General features: G+C 31.7%; 2 long non-coding RNA genes and 1 pseudogene across 2 annotated transcripts; 1 reads left to right on the top strand and 2 right to left on the bottom strand.

Moving 5' to 3' along the window:
* Positions 1-375: 375 nt before the first annotated feature.
* Positions 376-4,405, bottom strand: LOC114265300 (uncharacterized). The gene is made up of 2 exons (XR_014349464.1): positions 4,345-4,405; positions 376-701 (listed from the first exon to the last, which is right to left on the bottom strand). It is a non-coding gene; the product is annotated as an uncharacterized LOC114265300 (long non-coding RNA).
* On the bottom strand, positions 712-4,392 carry LOC114255898 (uncharacterized; annotated as a pseudogene).
* Positions 4,406-16,188: 11,783 nt separating the features above from the next.
* Positions 16,189-17,522, top strand: LOC145805980 (uncharacterized). The gene is made up of 2 exons (XR_014348363.1): positions 16,189-16,424; positions 17,066-17,522. It is a non-coding gene; the product is annotated as an uncharacterized LOC145805980 (long non-coding RNA).
* Positions 17,523-17,623: the final 101 nt, after the last annotated feature.

The following is a 17,623-nucleotide window of genomic DNA, read 5'->3' as shown; positions in this document are numbered from 1 at the left end:
TCTTGTCATACCTGAATTCTGTGGTTGAACAAGATCTTCTTCAAGTTTTGGAGATTGGATTTCCAATGGATATCTGCACCTTGGCCTAAAAAACACTACAATTCATTTGAAAATGAGAAAAACCCCAGTTATCAATCCCACAATGCCAATTCTGACAAAAATTCTAGCCTATTTGAACTAAGATTATGAGTATTCATACTCGGCTTCTGCCAAAAGGATATCTCTCTTTTGCTTTGAAGTCTGCAATTTTCTATTTTTTTTTAATACAAATTCGTATATATGATCCAAACCAATGGTACATGACCACAAATAATGGTATATTCAAGAACATGATGGAGTGATATAGACATCAAACAGTAGAAAACAAGGTTCAAATTCAATAAGCAAATTCTTCTAAATTGAAATTTTATTGCACATTGACTGAAATCTATCCATATGGGTTGAACAAGGGACAAGATATCATTTACACTAATACTATTTTTATGTTACACTCCAGAACCTGAAGGACATATATATACAATATGTGACAATCCTTGTGGACAACAGTTAGGAGAACTCAAAAAGCACCTCAAATATTTCGGACCACAGACCTTGGAACCTTTCGAAGCATGGCAGTAGCAATCTCACCACCAACATTGCAAGCATGACTAGGCCCACACTATCACAACCAAAATGATCAAGTACTATCAAGCCAAACATTCCTGGAAAAAAACAAGTGTAAGTGAAATTAAGTGAAAGGTTACCAAGTTAAAATTAATACACAAACAATGTTAGAAATCTAAAATTCAAAAAGGTAGTAGAAAAGCCAGTGACGAATATTGGGGATATGCCAGAAAGAAATCCAAAGGATTGATACCTTGCGTGCCTTGAGTACTGGCAACAGAAATTAGGACAATGAAAAGCCGAGGGGTAACCCCAAAAAATTCAAAATTAATTAGGAAACTGTGCAAATGTCCTAGTGTTGGGGCTGCAGCCCCCAGCCATCATCTTCTCATAGGCTGCATATGCACGATCAGGATTCCCAGACATGCTATATCCTCGAATGAGAGCATTATATGTGAAAACATTAGGTTCAAGGCCCTTAAGTAGGAGTTCTTCATACATTTTCCCGGCTTCCTCGATCATTCTAGCAATCCCAAGATTGAGAACTAAGGAATTGTAGGTTTAAAGTTAGGAATAATTCCTCTACTCTGCATCTCATTGGAAAGAGAGAGAGCTTCTTCTATTCTTCTTGATCTCCCAAGGCCATTAATCATAAGGTTGTAAGAAATTAAATCAGGATCAATGCCAGACGACTTTAATTCCTCAAAGTAGTGCACAGCATCATCCACTTTCCCCACCATGCACAGGCAATCTACGAGAATGGTGTAGGACTTCAGATCTGGTCTTATTCCCTCTTTAACCATTCTATTAAACAACTCACAAGCAGTTTCCACATCCCCTCCTTTGCCAAATCCATTTATAAGAATATTGTAAATAGAACAGTTCGGTTTACATCCGTAATCCACCATCTCATCAAAGAAACTCCTCGCTTCATCCAAATTTCCCAGCTTTAAGAGACCATCTATGAGAGGACCATATGTACAAGGAGTGGGATTGAAATCTCCACTGATAAGATCATAGTACAAATCTACGGTTTTCTCTATTCTATTAGACTTAACAAGACCAGCAATAACTATATTGTGAGTTATGGTGTTAGGCTTACATCCCCTGCTGAGCATCTCTTCATAGAGTTCAAAAATTTCATTGACCCTCCCAGACTTCCCAAGATCATCAAGCAACAAGTTGTAGGTGAAAACATCAGGAGCAAAACCAGCAGTTTTCATCTCCTTAAAAAGACCCCAAGCCATTTCACTGAGATGAACATCAAGAAACCCCTCAATCAGAACATAAATATGCTTCTAGTGTAGGTTGAATTCCAAAACTGTTGGTAAACTTCACAAAAAGTTTGTGAGCGTCAAGGGCTTTCTTATGCTTGCACATAACCTTAATTAGAGGAATCAATACTGGGTCATTTCTGCAAAGCCCATCAACTATCAATCTTTCAACTAATGAAATAGACTAATCAATTTCAGCATCACACAGAATTCCTTCAATTAAATCTCTCCAAAAAGAGTTGTCTGTCTGATTCCTAACCTGGTGAACAAAGCTCTTGGCATCTTAAATGCATCCTCAATCCACCCGTCCTTCACAAAACATGGTAAAAGGGTGCACAAAAGTTATATTATCAGGATAGAGCATCTTTCTCATCTGATGGAAGAATAAGAATGCATCATTAACCCTGTTCTCTCTAACTAAACCGTAAATGACAGTGTTGTTAAGTAAAAACATCGGGAAAACAATTTCTTCTTGTCATCTCGAAGAGCAACTTCAAGGCCATATCAATCTCATCATTCTTACAAAGGCAATCGAGAAGTGTATTGAAGGTAATTGAATTGGATGGCACCCTTGTGCAGTTATGCTCTCAAATAATTCCACGGCCTCTTGAACCTTCCCTTCTCTCCCTAAACCAGCCAATAATGTGTTGAAGGTCACAACAGTAGGAGGATGCTTCATCTCCGTCATCTGCAAAACATTGCCCATGCCTCATCTACTTGATCAGCCTTGTAAAGAGTGTCAATCAAAGAATTGATACTAACCACGTCAGGATCACATCCCCTTTCTATCATCTCAGAGAATAATTGGATGGCTTCATCTATTTTCCCTTCCTTACTGTAGCATTTCATCATCATGTTGTAGGTTATAGAATCTGGAGCTAGTCCACTCTTTTTTAGTCCATAGAATATACCTTTTGCCTTCCCAAGCCTACCCATTTCCACTAGACTATACAAAGATGCATTACAAGCAACAATATAGGAACAATTCCACAGAGTTTCATCTTCTCAAATGTTTCAATAGCTTTGTCAGGTTCACCTGACTTGCCGTAGTAGTCAATGAAAAGGATATATGTGTAAGCAGTAAGTTTCATGCCAAATGATTCCATACCATCAAAAAGTTCTAACACTTCATTCAATCTATTAACTCTCAAAAGTCCACCTATTAATGTATTATAAGTATGAAGATTTGGCAAGATCCCTATCTTTCTCATGTTATCAAGGGTACCAAATGCTTCATCAAGCTTTCCTGCTTTGCATAAAGCATCAACAAGTATTGTGAAAGTAACAACATCTGGAACATAACCATTTGCTTCCATCTCGCTCCAAAATTCTCTTAGTGTCCAAATCTCCACGGTAACAAGGTGATGTAAGTTACACGATCAGGTTTATGGCTGCTGGATTTCATCTTTAGAAACACTTCTTTTGCCTTGTCAAGTTTCCCAGCAGGACAAAGAGCATCGATGAGAACTATATAAGTAATTACATCAGGTCCACAGCCCTCGTCATCCATTCTCTTCAGATGACCATAAGCCTCATCAATTTTTCCTGCCCTCCCAAGAACCCTAATGCATATGGTGAAAGTATACACATTCGGCCTACACCCCAAACTCTCCATCTCTTCAAGTAAGCCCATGACAGTTTCAATATCCCTTATATTCCCAGATGCTACCATAAGCTCGGAGTAGGTCTTGAGACTAGGCTTAATCCCTACTAAAACGACTCTTCTATAAACCTCCAGAGCCTGTTTACAACATCCGGACTGAAGAAGCAAATGGATCAGCCCATTGTATGAATACCCATTCAAAATGAACCCTTTTTTTCTCATCCGCTCAAGTGCAAATGGGGCTTGCCGAATCCCTCCTTTTACATGAAGAGCCTTAAATATGATCAAATAAGTATTCAAATTCCTATAGATAATTTGATTTTGCATCAAATCAAACACAATAGCCATATCACCAACCCTCCTATGAACCATCAAGAGCTCAAGCATGTAATTACATGTTTCGGTAGTGTGAACAACATTTAGGAAGCTGAGCAACAGACTTAAAGAATGAAAAAGCTTCCTCTGGGTCTGAAGAAATTGACTTCAAAACCCTAACTGCTTCCTCAGAAGACATACCACCATTTGGCTTCCCACTCACTGCCATTAACCCATGTGAGCTTTTCATCACAGACCCACAAAGACCCAACATTTTTCTCCTATGTTTCTTCCAATTCACCATAGACCCATTGCACTTCGAGTGGTATTGTCTATTATTATCAGGTAGGTAGGGTAGTGTAATTGACATTACTACAGCAAATACTTGAATTGCAATGTACCAAAACAGCCATTGATGAATATTATCAGAAAGAAATCAATTCGGGAAGAGCATAAATTAGAGGTGCGATGTGTTTTGCATGATGGGTATTCGTTGAATTGTCTATGAGAAAGTAAATTGCAGAGATATCAAGATAGGCGTTCACTTACCAAAGAAAATTGGATGATGTATTATCAGTTGAATGAGAACTTCGTTTGGCGTAGGTTAGGGCTGCAAATGAACAGAGCCGTTCATGAACAAGCTCGAGCTCGGCTCGGTAAGAACTCGTTCGAACTCGGTTCGTTAATTTTTTTGGCCGTTCGAGCTCGAGCTCGAGCTCGTTAAACTTTTAATAAACAAGCCCAAACAGTCTAAAGCTCGGCTCGTAAGCTCGGCTCGTTAGCTGGCTCGTTTAATATTTATTATTTATATATTAAATAATATAAAATTATGTATAAAAAATAAGAGAAATATGCTATTTATATATTTAAAAAATATAAATGTAAATAATACTTAACTATAGATAGTATATTTATATAATAGTGGTAGTAGATATTATTATTTTAGTAAAATATGGACTTTTTTTTAGTATGTTTATATATATTGTATATATAATTGTATAATCAAAGTTTTAATTGTAACTTTAGTTTCACATGCAAGTATGAATTTATAAATTTTTTGGCTCGTTAAGGTTCGTGAACAAGCTCGAGCTCGAGTCGAGCCTAAGCCAACTCGGCTCGAGCTCGGTCATTAAATTTTTATTTAGCTCGAGCTCGAGCTCGTTAAAATCTTAATAAACAAGCCCAAACACACTAAAGCTCAGCTCGACTCGGCTCGTTTGCAGCCCTAGCGTAGACACAGTTTAGTTTCCGAAACTGTCACAGTGACGAGTAGCGAGTGTTCGAAACTATCTCAACTATCATTTGTTCGAAACCATACCTTGTGTGCAGTCCAAATAATTTTTAAATGGACAATGCAATCCAAATAAAATATTTATATAAAATTATTTTAGAAATGTTTCTATTAAACTTTTTTTTTTTTTTTTTTTTTTACTACCCATATATGGTTTTGTGGGTAATGAAATTTAAAAGAGCCTCCGTGTACACTATCAAATGTATCAATAAATGTATTTAATTAGATATTATATTATGTTAGTTTCAAGTCAAGAGATTAAACTCATAAATAAGTATGTGTTTTATATAGTATATCTATAGGGCTGCAAACGAACCGAACCGAACCGAGCCGAGCCGAGCCGAGCTTTACTGAGCTCGAGCTCGGCTCGTTTACTTATCGAGCTCGTGTATTGAGCTCGAGCTCGGCTCGATAAGGAACTGAACTCGAGCTCGGCTCAGCTCGGCTCGATAAATTTTTTTTAATATTATTTATATTATTTAAATATAAATATTTAAATAAAAATATTATTTATATTATTTAATATATAAAAAATGTATTTATATTATTATTTTTATATATAGTTATATATTTTTAATATATAAATAATGTATTTATATATATTTATATATTATTTAATATATAAATAATATATTTATTATATAATTTAAATAAAGATAAACGAGCCGAGTTTATGCGAGCTCGAGCTCGGCTCGTTTACTAAACGAGCCTAATATTTGAGCTCGAGCTCGAGCTCGGCTCGTTTACTAAACAAGCTGAGCCGAGCTGAGCCGAGCCGAGCTTGTTCATGAACAGCTCAGTTCATTTGCAGCCCTTCATAATACAAATTTTGTCGGTTTGCAATTCAATTTTGGACGGTTTGCAGATTGGTTTAAACTGGCCCACTATTTTCATAATACCAATTTTGTCCCTATAAAAATAAAAGAAATAAAATGATTGAAATTATAAAAGGTTATTTGGGTAATATAACATAAAATAATTTCTTTTCTTTTTTCTCAATGAAATCTAACCAAAACAAGAATGAAAGAAATCACAATCATTTTTTTTTTTAATTCTTCTTTATCCAAACAAAAAGGAGAAAAATCACAATCATTTCTTTTTTTTTTCTTTTCTCTTATAACTTAAGTAATCATTTCTTTTCTTTTTCTCTCCTAGGTTCCCAAACATAGTGTTAAGGAAGGGAGGGTAATGGAATATTCTGGAAGCTTCTGGAAAACTTGAGAAAATATGAAAACCATGCAGGATGCTGGAAGCTTCTAGAACTGCTTAGAGTTTTATAGAGAATTGTACATACTTATAGATATTTGTAGACCCTTCTAGACATGTACATTCTAGAGTGATTCTCGAATAGTCTATAAGATGTAGTAGGAGGAAGGATTTAGAATCCTCTCCATCATTGTAGATCTAGAACATTCCTTGTAGCTTATAAAAGGGGGAGGGCCTCATTTGCCCAAAACCATCCAAGAATTGTATAAGCTTTGTCACAAGTGAATATAAGGCATTCTCTTAAACTCTCTTGTATTCTTCTAACTTCTCTTTTCTATAAGTTTGTGAGTTAGGCTGACTTAACATCATCAAGTAAGACTTGAGATTGTCTAAATGCCGCACGGATAGCTTGGAAACAACCAAGGTTGTGACACGTGGTATCAGAGCAGGTTCGAGACAAAGGAAGAGAAGGCAACAATGTCATCCAGTGTAGAGGAGACTGTGACGGAGCAAGCCCGTGGAAGGGAACCCACAAAGGGAAGGAAGGATAAGTCACGAGATGCTATTGCCGCCATGGAAACATGGCTTGCCAAGATGGAGCTTGCCGTGAGCGACTCGAGGGAGCGTCTTGATGGTATTTAGCCCAATCAGACGAATTACCAACATCCAACATCAACATGTGAATAAATTTAGACAAACTCGATGGATTATCAATACGCATCTTCCTTTTCTTCTTGCTGGTTCTTGAATAAGAAAAAGAACACCAACACGCTTGGTTGTGACTTGGAGAATGAGAGCTCAAATTTGTGGGATGGGATACCTATGCTTATCAATGTATATATATATCTATATAGATTTCTTAAATTGAATGGACAATTGGAAATAAATGTTTTTAGCTTTGGAATATTAAGAAGTTATAATAAAAGGTTAAACCTAATAAGCTCTGTACAATTATTTGAATATTATTCAATGAGCTGACCCATAAAACTTTAAAAGTGGTTTAATTAAAAAAAACAATAAAAACCTAGACAAGAAACCAATTTACTTTGTTTAGCAGAAATTAAGCAAAATATTCTCTTTATATATATATATATATATATGATTTCATATCAATCAAATAGACTATATTTTTATATTAATTTTTTTGAGGGTCATTAAATGAGGCATTTTTAAGGCTAACCCTTATATAAAATGAGATATCTAAATTTTTGAAAATATGGAATTGAGTTTGGGGGACCAATTCAAATGATTCCATTTTTTTTTTTTGGGTAAACACATGCATATAAAAATAAAATTTTGCAAAAAAAATTGGAGAGGCTAAGACCACCGCTCCCCCCCCCCCCCCACCCCCGATTAAGAGATCAATAAATAGTCATTCCATTCTTGCCTAAAATCATTTTAGCATACCAAACACTACTTAAAAACCTTTTCCGGAAGGAATTAACTGAGAAAAGATTCAGTCATACTATGTACATATGAGTCCTATTCATTCAATACAAAGAGAGCCTTGCAAAGTTGCAATATGTAGCTATGAACTCATCCGCAAAATCTCTAGTTCAACAGGAAACACATGTTCTCTTATTATACAAAAAAGAAACCCAATATTATTGCCAGTTTTTTTTTTTTTTTCAACAAATTAGTTGTTTTTTTAGTTATGTTAATTAACCTCACACATGTTAGACTGAAGTTGGATTTTTAGATTTTATTTTATTTTATTTTTAATCTTATGAGATCAGGGGTGCTAAGCAAATTTGCCAATGAATATGATTATTTTCAACCTGCCTTCGAGAGTTAACTCTAGCTCTTACATCATTCTATCAATTGTATTGATAATACTACTATATCCCTCTTATTTGAGTGAGCAAGTACTATTCAGTGTGTTTCGTTTCACTTTTTAGAATTCAGTTTTCTGAAAATTGAATTTTTTGTTTTTCATATTTTTTTTTTGTTTTTAGTGAATATTTTTAAAATTTTAAGCAATTTTTTTAGATGCTTCTTACTTAGATGTATCTAAATAGTAAAATATTTGTGAAATTTTTAGTACTCTATTCATGTATTGATCTAGAATGAAAGGGAGTGTGGTGTAAGTTTTTAAATAATTTTTTTTTTACTTTTTAAATTCAAATAATTTATATGTACTTAGAAGGAAAATATTTTTTAATTTTCTAAAACAATCACTAAATTCAAAAAAAATATAAAATTTAATATTTATGACAAGAAATGTATGTTGTCTTAAGTGCAAATATTTTATAATATATTTTTGTATGCCGTGAAAATATACATTTTTTACGGCATAATTTTGCATGTCATAAAATAATCAAATTGGATTTTTTTTTTTTTTGTAGAAGTTTTCACGACATTCAGTAGCATGTCGTGTAAAGTTATAGTATTTTACAACATGAAATGTATGTGGTCTTAAGTGTAAATATTTTACGACATATTTTTGTAAGTCGTAAGAACATATATTTTTTACGACATACTTTACATGCCATAAATATATGAATTAACAAATTACATGGTATGTATGCTATTATTGACAAAATATTAAGGGTTTGTAAAAAAAAATGTCGTAGAATGTACTAACTATAACATGCATTTAAGCATGTCGTAAACATAATGCCATAAATAGTTAGTTTTGTTGTAGTGATGTTACACTTTTTTTTATTTGAGCATTTTCTAACCACGAAATGTGTAATAATATCATAAAATATGTAATATTATGATAAAATACATAACTTCATTTCTCAATAACAAATTATCGTAATTTTTATCAAAAAAATATACAACATTTAAATAAGTAACAAATCACAAAAGTACGTAACAATATTTTATATATATATATATATATATATGTGGTTACATACCCTTAACGAGGGGTGATGTGTATCATAAATTTCCCCGTTAAGTCCGCCAATCTCATAAGGATACAGGCCCCATTTTGTGTGAGTGCCACAGTAAGACTCATACTTTGCAAGTATTTTATGATTTATTGTGTAATATGTTTTTTTTAAATATCTTTTTTCTTGAGAAAAATATTTGCAAGGACTTACTCATTAGAAGAGAGTTAGGTGTTGGTTTGGTGGGATACAACTATGGGATTGGATTTCATGTCTAATGGAATAATTAGTTTAATATTTGGATAGAAAAATAAAAGTTGGACTAATAGTTCTACATATGTGGGATAACTCTATCCCATAGGCCTCGTTTGTTTTCAGAGGTAAAAAAAAAAAAGGATTGTCAGTGAATGATTGATAGTGAGGGAATTAGTAAAATTATGTTTATTTTTATGGTAGTTATTAGTGTGGGGATTGTTAAATTATTTATATATAAAATAATAAAACAAATAAAATTAACAAAAAATACAAAAACATTAAACATTAATGTTAAAAAAAAAATGCCCAACAAGTAAAAAAAAATAAAATTGCAGTTGACTGGTCAAACGACTGACTAGACTTCTGGGCAGATGTCCAGTAACATTCTAAGCCGAACGGATTATCTTCTAATACCACCACTTCGCTCAGACAATTAATTCGAACCTCTAAGGCCTTTCATAGTACGAACGGACTACTAATCCAGACCTACATTTCCAAAACAAACATGGAGTTGGGAGACTGTCCATCCATCATAGTCCAATTCGGACTGTCATGGCAGAAAACAGACAGGGCCACGGGGTTGTGGGATAGAAATGTAGTTAAATGACAAAATTGACCCCTCAAGTATATAACATTTTTTTTAAACATGTATAAATTAATCTCGTGATATATAATTGTTTTCTTTTCCTTTTTTGGTATTACAAAATAATAAAATGAAATATACTTTCAATATTTAAAAGAAAAAGAATATAGAACATTTTTTTCTTCATTTTTTATAACATTTTTTTAAAACATATATAAATTAATCTCGTGATATATAATAGTCTTTTTTTTTTATTAACAAAATTATAAATGAAAATATACCTCTAATATCACATGCAAATAAAATTAATAGTAGGCTTACTAAAATAAAATATACTTTAAATTTAGTATTGCCATTGTAAACAATTCAAAAAGACAAAATATCTTTTGAAAAGTTATCATCTTTCATAATTTTTTAATTAAACATGAGATTCATTAAAATAGTCATTTTCAAATATCTAATCTTATGACAAAACAGACATGAGATACGCATCATTTCCAGTCAAATAGTCTAATGACTAATTATCTAGGACTAATAGTTCGTTGGATTTTAATCTTTCCTTATCCAGTCCATCCAAACAGACATGTAATGAAATGATTTGGGATCAGTGCTTAAATGTACATATTTAATCCCTTAATATACACTTTATTAGTTCATTAATTTGTATCAATTTATAATTTCGTGTGATTTTTGTGTGTTTGTATATATTTTAGGTGTTTATATATATATATATATATTAATGTAAATAATAAATTTTAAATATTTTATATATTATGATATTATAAAGTGCACAGTAAATTCCTGTGCATTTTACAAAAAAAAAAAAATGGAGCAAAACAAAAGAAAAGAAAGGAAGAAGAAAGAAAAGAGAAATAAAAAAACAAAAACAAGCAAACAAATGAGGTGGTCCCACCCTCAATTATATATAAATATATGTATATATTTTATTATAATATAATATTATATGTATTATTATTATTTGTTTTCTTTGCAGGTGCTTTGCCCGTAAAAGGGGAGAGAGGAGCTGGGGCAGAGAGCTCAAGGCAGGAGAAGAGGGCTTCGGCCAAGAGTGAGAGTGTTTAGTTTGTAACTATTAGAGTGCAGTAATTGTCTTCTTAGGGTAGAGATGAAACCCTGACCAAGTAATCAGGATAAGTTGTATTTAGTATTTTTAGTTTTAATTTGATTTGGATATAGTTGTATAATTTTTAGATATTTTTGTGCAATAAATGCTTTATTCAAATCATGTTATATAATGGTTTTCACTACTTTATATTAGAATTGTTAGACGAGTTATACCTAGCAAGACGGGTCGTACATCAAACCATAGTTTAGTGGTGACGATCCGTACTAAGCGAAGGTGATTCGTGGCTTTTCGAGTTTGATATACAAATCCGCTTTACGATGTATTTATGCTAAGCTCATATCACAGTATCCAAATTAATGATTTTTTAAAAATTGAGTAAAATTACTCCCAATTATGAGGTTAATGGTGGATTCGAAATCCTAAGATATTTATTTCATTTTGTTTAATCAATTGCTTAATTAATTAGTTTAATTTTCACTCTAAATATTCGCAAGCAAATCTAAATTTCTAGATTAAATTATTCATCATCAGTCCCTATGGTTCGACACCTGGTCTTAACCACTATTCTACAGTGTAGTTGTTTTTACTTGGTTTTAAATAAAATATTTTGGTGTGCAAACGACCATATCAATTTTTGGCGCCGTTGCTAGGGACTAAAAATAAAATTATTTAATTTAGAGATTCATTTATAAAACAAAAAAATAAAATAAAAATTGAGTTTAGTTTCTTTCTGTAGGAGAGATATAAACTTGAAAAAAAAAACTACAAAAAAAAAAAACAAAATTTTGATATTGTGACACAAAAAGGAGATACCCATATTGAACATATAATTAGTGTACTATTTACCTTTTGCTGGACACTTGTGGATTAATTACCTCTGCTAGACATATAACTTAGAGGATAAATAAAGACTACTGGCTACTAACTTCTGATTGCTAACATTTATTTTGTTGCAATTTCTTTTATTTTGTACATTTATTTTTCTTTCTAGGAGGTCTTATACCCCCTTTTATTTCATTCCAATTTGGTTTATCGCAATTTTTGTATATTTATACTAATTTGCAAATTTTAGCTGGTTTTAAAATATAAAAAAAACAAACAAGAGCGTGAGTTTTTGATAAATCATAAGAAGTGAAAAAATATGGAATTACAGTACTCATGAGGTAAAATGGATTAGTTTATTTTGTATTATTTTATTTTATTTTATTTTGTGTTTTATTTTTTTATTTTTCTGTGTGGTGTGTCAAGGCAAGTTAAATGAGTTTACTTTTTAAGGGAACCGCTGAGTAAGACTAAAGAAATTTGGTTTGAGATGGGTTACTTAAGCGAGGATAAAATTTTCAGACCTAAATCACCTTGGAATCTGAGAATAAATTTTTATTTGTTATGTTTTCCTTCCCATTCACTGTTCTTGTCAATCTTTTGTGGTATGTGCCGTTGAGGACAATGTCATTTAAGTTGGGGGTGGGAAAGAGTTTGGTTTGTGTGTATATTTTTATTTTATTTTCAGCAAAAAAAAATGTGTTGATTTTTATTTTTATTATCGATTGTGTAAAAAGAAAAAAAAAACATGTATTTCTTTGTGTGCGCTGTTGTGTATTTAAAAAAAGAAAAATCAACAGTAAAAAAAATTCAATTTTTATTTATGTATGCCATTGTGTGTCGTTTTGTTTTTGTTTGAAAAAAAACACAAAACACAAAACTTGTTTTTGTTGTGTGTTGTTTTTTTCAAAAAAGCAAAAAATATAAAAATAAAAAAAGAAGTTTTTGTGTTGCGTGTGGTGTTTTTAAAAAGTTTTGTGGTTAATTGTTAATTTTATTGTCTTAATATTTTAATTATATCTTAGTTTATTATACTATCTTTTGATTAAATATAATTTTTTTCTCATATTCAGATGATCTGCACATGCACATAGCTGCTTAAATATTCATTGATTAATTTTTGGATTTAGACTTGAACATCTTGATGATTAATGTGAAGACTATAACCCATGTAAGATTTTGAGTCTATCATTCTTTTTAGAGATCTTAAATATTCATTTGGAAGCGCACTATTTCGTTGTTCAGTCTCATATTTTTCATTTTGGTTGAATGTTGAGAAATCATTTTGCATTTATACTCTCTAAAATTCATGAAAGTTGAAAATTTGTATCAAATTCTGGGAAATAATTTAGGCTATTTTTGTAATATTTGAGCTTTAACATTTCTCTCTCTACACTCAAAAATCCTTAGAAACCAATTTGAGCCTACATTTCAAACTTTTCATTCAATAAACCCCTAGTGATAACTGGCAATTGTCTTTAGGAGCAAAAGAATGGAGGAATTGATAAGGAACAGGACAGAGAAGAACAAAAATAAAAAAAATAAGAATAAAGAAATAAAAAAAGTAAAATTATGGATGGGAGTCTACACAGGTATATATTGTTGAAGAAAGAGAATGTCAAAATCATGAAATAATAATTTTGGCTGTTCACTTACACTCAGAAAGGAGATATTGATTCTTACCCAATTTTCTTACCTATCCCTAATCCTGTTTGACTAACCCAATAAAAGTCCTATTTGATCTCAGAATTGGTAAAATTTAGATATAGACATGACGTATAGAGGTGTTAATGTAATTTTTCAGTATTTAGCATTCATTTAAAGAGATTGTGTTCATTCATGCTAGCATCTTTCATGACTTATATGTGAGATATTTTGATTTGTTTATATTAGTTCTACTCGCATATGTTGCAAGTACACAAATTTGCACCGTATCTAGTGAATTATTTGTTAAGTGCAAACTATGTGAGATTGGAGTCAAATCATACTTCTCATAGAACTAAGAGTCTTCTTTCATTAAGAGATTAACTAATATTTTTGTTGGCTATAATTTACACACACACCAAATATAGAGATAGATAAATTAATTTTACTAATTGCTAGTATTCTGAACTTTGATAATTCTTTTTCTAATATATTAAAATTAACAATTATTGCCATGAATATTTTCTTTTAAAAAAAATATTTTGAATTTTGTGGATATATTCACTATAAACCCTCATGGAATTACAACTTGTCCACTAGGGGTAATCTAGGAGTTCAAAGGTTAGTTACATACACTAAATGCAATCGTGTTCCTTACGAAATTGGCTTAGATAAATTTTATTTTATTTTGTTTTTAGTTTGCTTTGCTCGAGAACTAGCAAAGTGTAAGTTGGGGGTGTGATTGTTGTCTAAATATACACATTTAATCCCCTAATAAATACTTTATTAGTTTATTAATTTGTGTTAATTTATAATTTTGTGTGATTTTTGTATGTTTGTATATATTTTAAGTGTTTATACCTATATTAATGTAAATAATGTATTTTAAATATTTTATATATTATTATATTATAAAGTGTATGGTGAATTACTGTGCATTTTACGGAAAAAACATAACAAAACAAAAGAAAAGAAAGGAAGAAGAAAGAAAAGAAAAAGAAAGAGAAATAAGAGAAGTCAAAACAAAAAAAAAAAAAGCAGCAAACAGACGAGGTAGTGGCGGCTAATCACCCACCCCTCAATTATATATATATATATATATTTTATCATAATATAATGTTATTTATATTATTATTACTTGTTTTCTTTTACAGGTACTTTGCCTATAAAAGGTGAGAGGAGCTTGGGGCAGAGAGCTCAAGGCAGGAGGAGAGGGTTTTGGCCTGGAGTGGGAGTGTTTTGTAAATATTAGAGTGCAGTAATTGTTTTCTTAAGGTAGAGATGAACTTGACTAAATAATTGGAGTAAGTTGTATTTAGTCTCCGTTTGGGAAGTGGGTTGATTTTTTAGTTTTTTTCTTTTTTGGTTATTTTAGCCTGAGGCTAAAAAGCCTGGTTTGGGAAGGGTTTTTTGGATTTTTGGTTTTTTTGACTTTTTTTGTGAGAGAGGAGTATAATGATTATGGGTTAGATTTGATATTTTATTTTTTGTGGTTAAAATAGCCTATTTTATTTTTTGTGGCTATTTTAGCCCCTAACCCACCAAAACCAACTTCCCAAACTATGCCTTAATATTTTTAGTTTTGATTTGATTTGGATACAGTTGTATAACTTTTAGATATTTTTGTGCAATAAAGGCTTTATTCAAATCATGTTATACAATGATTTTTATTGTTGTATATTAGAATTGTTAGACGAGTCATATCTAATAAGACGAGTCGTGCATCAAATCGTAGTTTAGTGGTGACGATCCATGTTAAGCAAAGATGATTCGTGGCTTTTTGATTTTGATATACAAATTCTCCTGACGATGAATTTCTGATCAACTTACATCACAGTATCCAAATCAATGATTTTCTAAAGACTGAGTACAATTACTACCAATTATAAGGTTAGTGGTGGATTCGAAATCCTAAGATATTTATTTCATTTCGTTTAATTAATTGCTTAATTAATTAGTTTAATTTTCACTCCAAATATTCACAAACAAATTTAAATTTCTAAATTAAATTATTCATCATTAGTTCCTGTAGATCGACACCTGATCTTAACCGCTATTCTGCATAATAGTTATTTTTACTTAGTTTTAAATATAATATTTAAATGTGCAAACCACCATATCAATTTGTGGTGTTTGTGTTTTACAAGAATCCCTAATTAGCCCATAATTTATTTATTTGTTTATTGTTTTGAGTTAATCTATTTAGGGGTGTTTTTGAAAATTGGTTAAAAGTTAGCTTTTTAGCTTCTTTTTTTTTTGTGTGTGGCTTTTTTGTCATTTTGTTTGTAAAAAATATGAGATGTAATGTGACTTAAAATGAGTTAAAAGCTAAAAGTTGGCTTTTGTTTGATCAACTATGAAGGTGATTATATTGAAATGGTCATTTTTTATATGCTTTTAAATGGTGAGCGTTGATTCTATTAATAATGTATTTTTTAGCAAATTAAATATAAGTATGAATATTTTGATGAAATGATAATTTCATTTCATTTTATTCTAATAAATCAAACATAAATATTAATGGATACTTTTAATTATAAAAATTTTAAAAAAGAAAAAGAAAAAGAAGAAGAAGAAAAAGAAAAAGAAGAAGAAGAATATAGTACATGCAGTAGCTAAGACAATGACCCGTCCTAGAAAAAGAAAAAGGGAAAGAAGGTTGTCATCTCGCGTCATTGGAGCCTGTTTTTTTGTGTGCATATGGTGTTGTGGGTTCTGGTGTTGTGGTATGTGATGCGTGTCATGGTTGAATATATATACGTCATTCATTTTGCAGAAACAGTGGGTGGTGGATCACTACACAAATTTTGTGAAACCAATGCTTGCATCCGATAATGTGAAGAAGCCGGAGTTTGATGGGCCGCTCTTTCTGGTTATGGATTGCCCACAATAGAGTCCCGATGCGTAAGTATTGACTATAGTTTTGGTCAATGTTTCAGTATTCCCCATAAAGACTGTATTCGTGATCTTATTTTTGGTGCCAAAGCTGGAAGAATTGAATTGCTTCCTCCTCTATACACGCCACAATATTCTACACTGCACCATTATTATGTTAAAATAAGTCCAATGGAGTGGCAGTACACTTCTCACAAACATTTTAATTTGCTAATTAGCGTATATTTAAGAGTTCCTCTTAGGCCTATCAGCGGTTTGGCATAATCCGAATCTAATCAGATTATAAAATAATTTAAACATCCGATTAGATTATGAAAAATCTAACATGAGGTAATTTGAATCCAGATTTGTATTCGGGTTATTAGAGTGAGTTAGTGTGTACTTTGCAATTAATGTATCTATGATGCATCCTTGGTGTTCACCATGCTTTAAACTATTATATATTTCACTCTTTATTTTTGGATCCATCACATGCATATGTAATTACATTGAAGCTCCCTCTATGTAACTCTTTTTATAAAAAAATATTTACTTATTTATTTTTTATGGCCATTGTTTCTTGATAAATTCACTGCCCTTCCAATTTCATCCTCTCTTCAACTTCCAAATTTTATGCCCCATTGTTTTTTTCGGACCTTTTCTGCTCCCAGAGAAGAATGTACAGAATATCAAGCACTAGTCGATTCTCCGATGAATTTTCGGTCAACTTGTCACTGGCTATGAAATCTCCAGCTACTGATGATGATGACCTGCTGCAGCCCGTGTCTGATCATTGGATTTCGGATGGCAACAAGAAGGTAGTCCCTTCTCCTTCTCAGCAGCAGCAGCACAAGAAGTCTTCAGGGGAGAATGTTATTCACCTCATTCCACTTTTTCTGCTTCTTTGTGCTTTGATTCTTTGGTGGTTCTCTGTTCCTCTTAATAAAATGTAATCACCTCTCAAACAACCTAACCTAACCAAGCAACTTCTTTTGTTTTTCCCCTCTGTTATTGTCCTTGTGTTGGAATGAATTTATCTTTTCTTTTTATTGTATCATGATATATCAATGTTCCATTGTTTGGGCTGTTGTTTCTGAATGATTGAAGTCAGAAGATATTTGAAACGTATTTTTTAGTAGAACACATCTTTTTATGAATCTTTAATTTTTAATTTTATTTTTGTGTGCAGAAAACATTTTCCTATGTTTGGTTATATCCTGAAAACTAAT

Source organism: Camellia sinensis, chromosome 13 (genome assembly GCF_055761805.1).
Source record: "Camellia sinensis isolate YWXY chromosome 13, ASM5576180v1, whole genome shotgun sequence".
Classification (NCBI taxonomy): domain Eukaryota; kingdom Viridiplantae; phylum Streptophyta; class Magnoliopsida; order Ericales; family Theaceae; genus Camellia; species Camellia sinensis.
The sequence above is the reverse complement of the archived record's forward strand: the minus strand, read 5'-3'. Positions and strand labels throughout refer to the sequence as shown.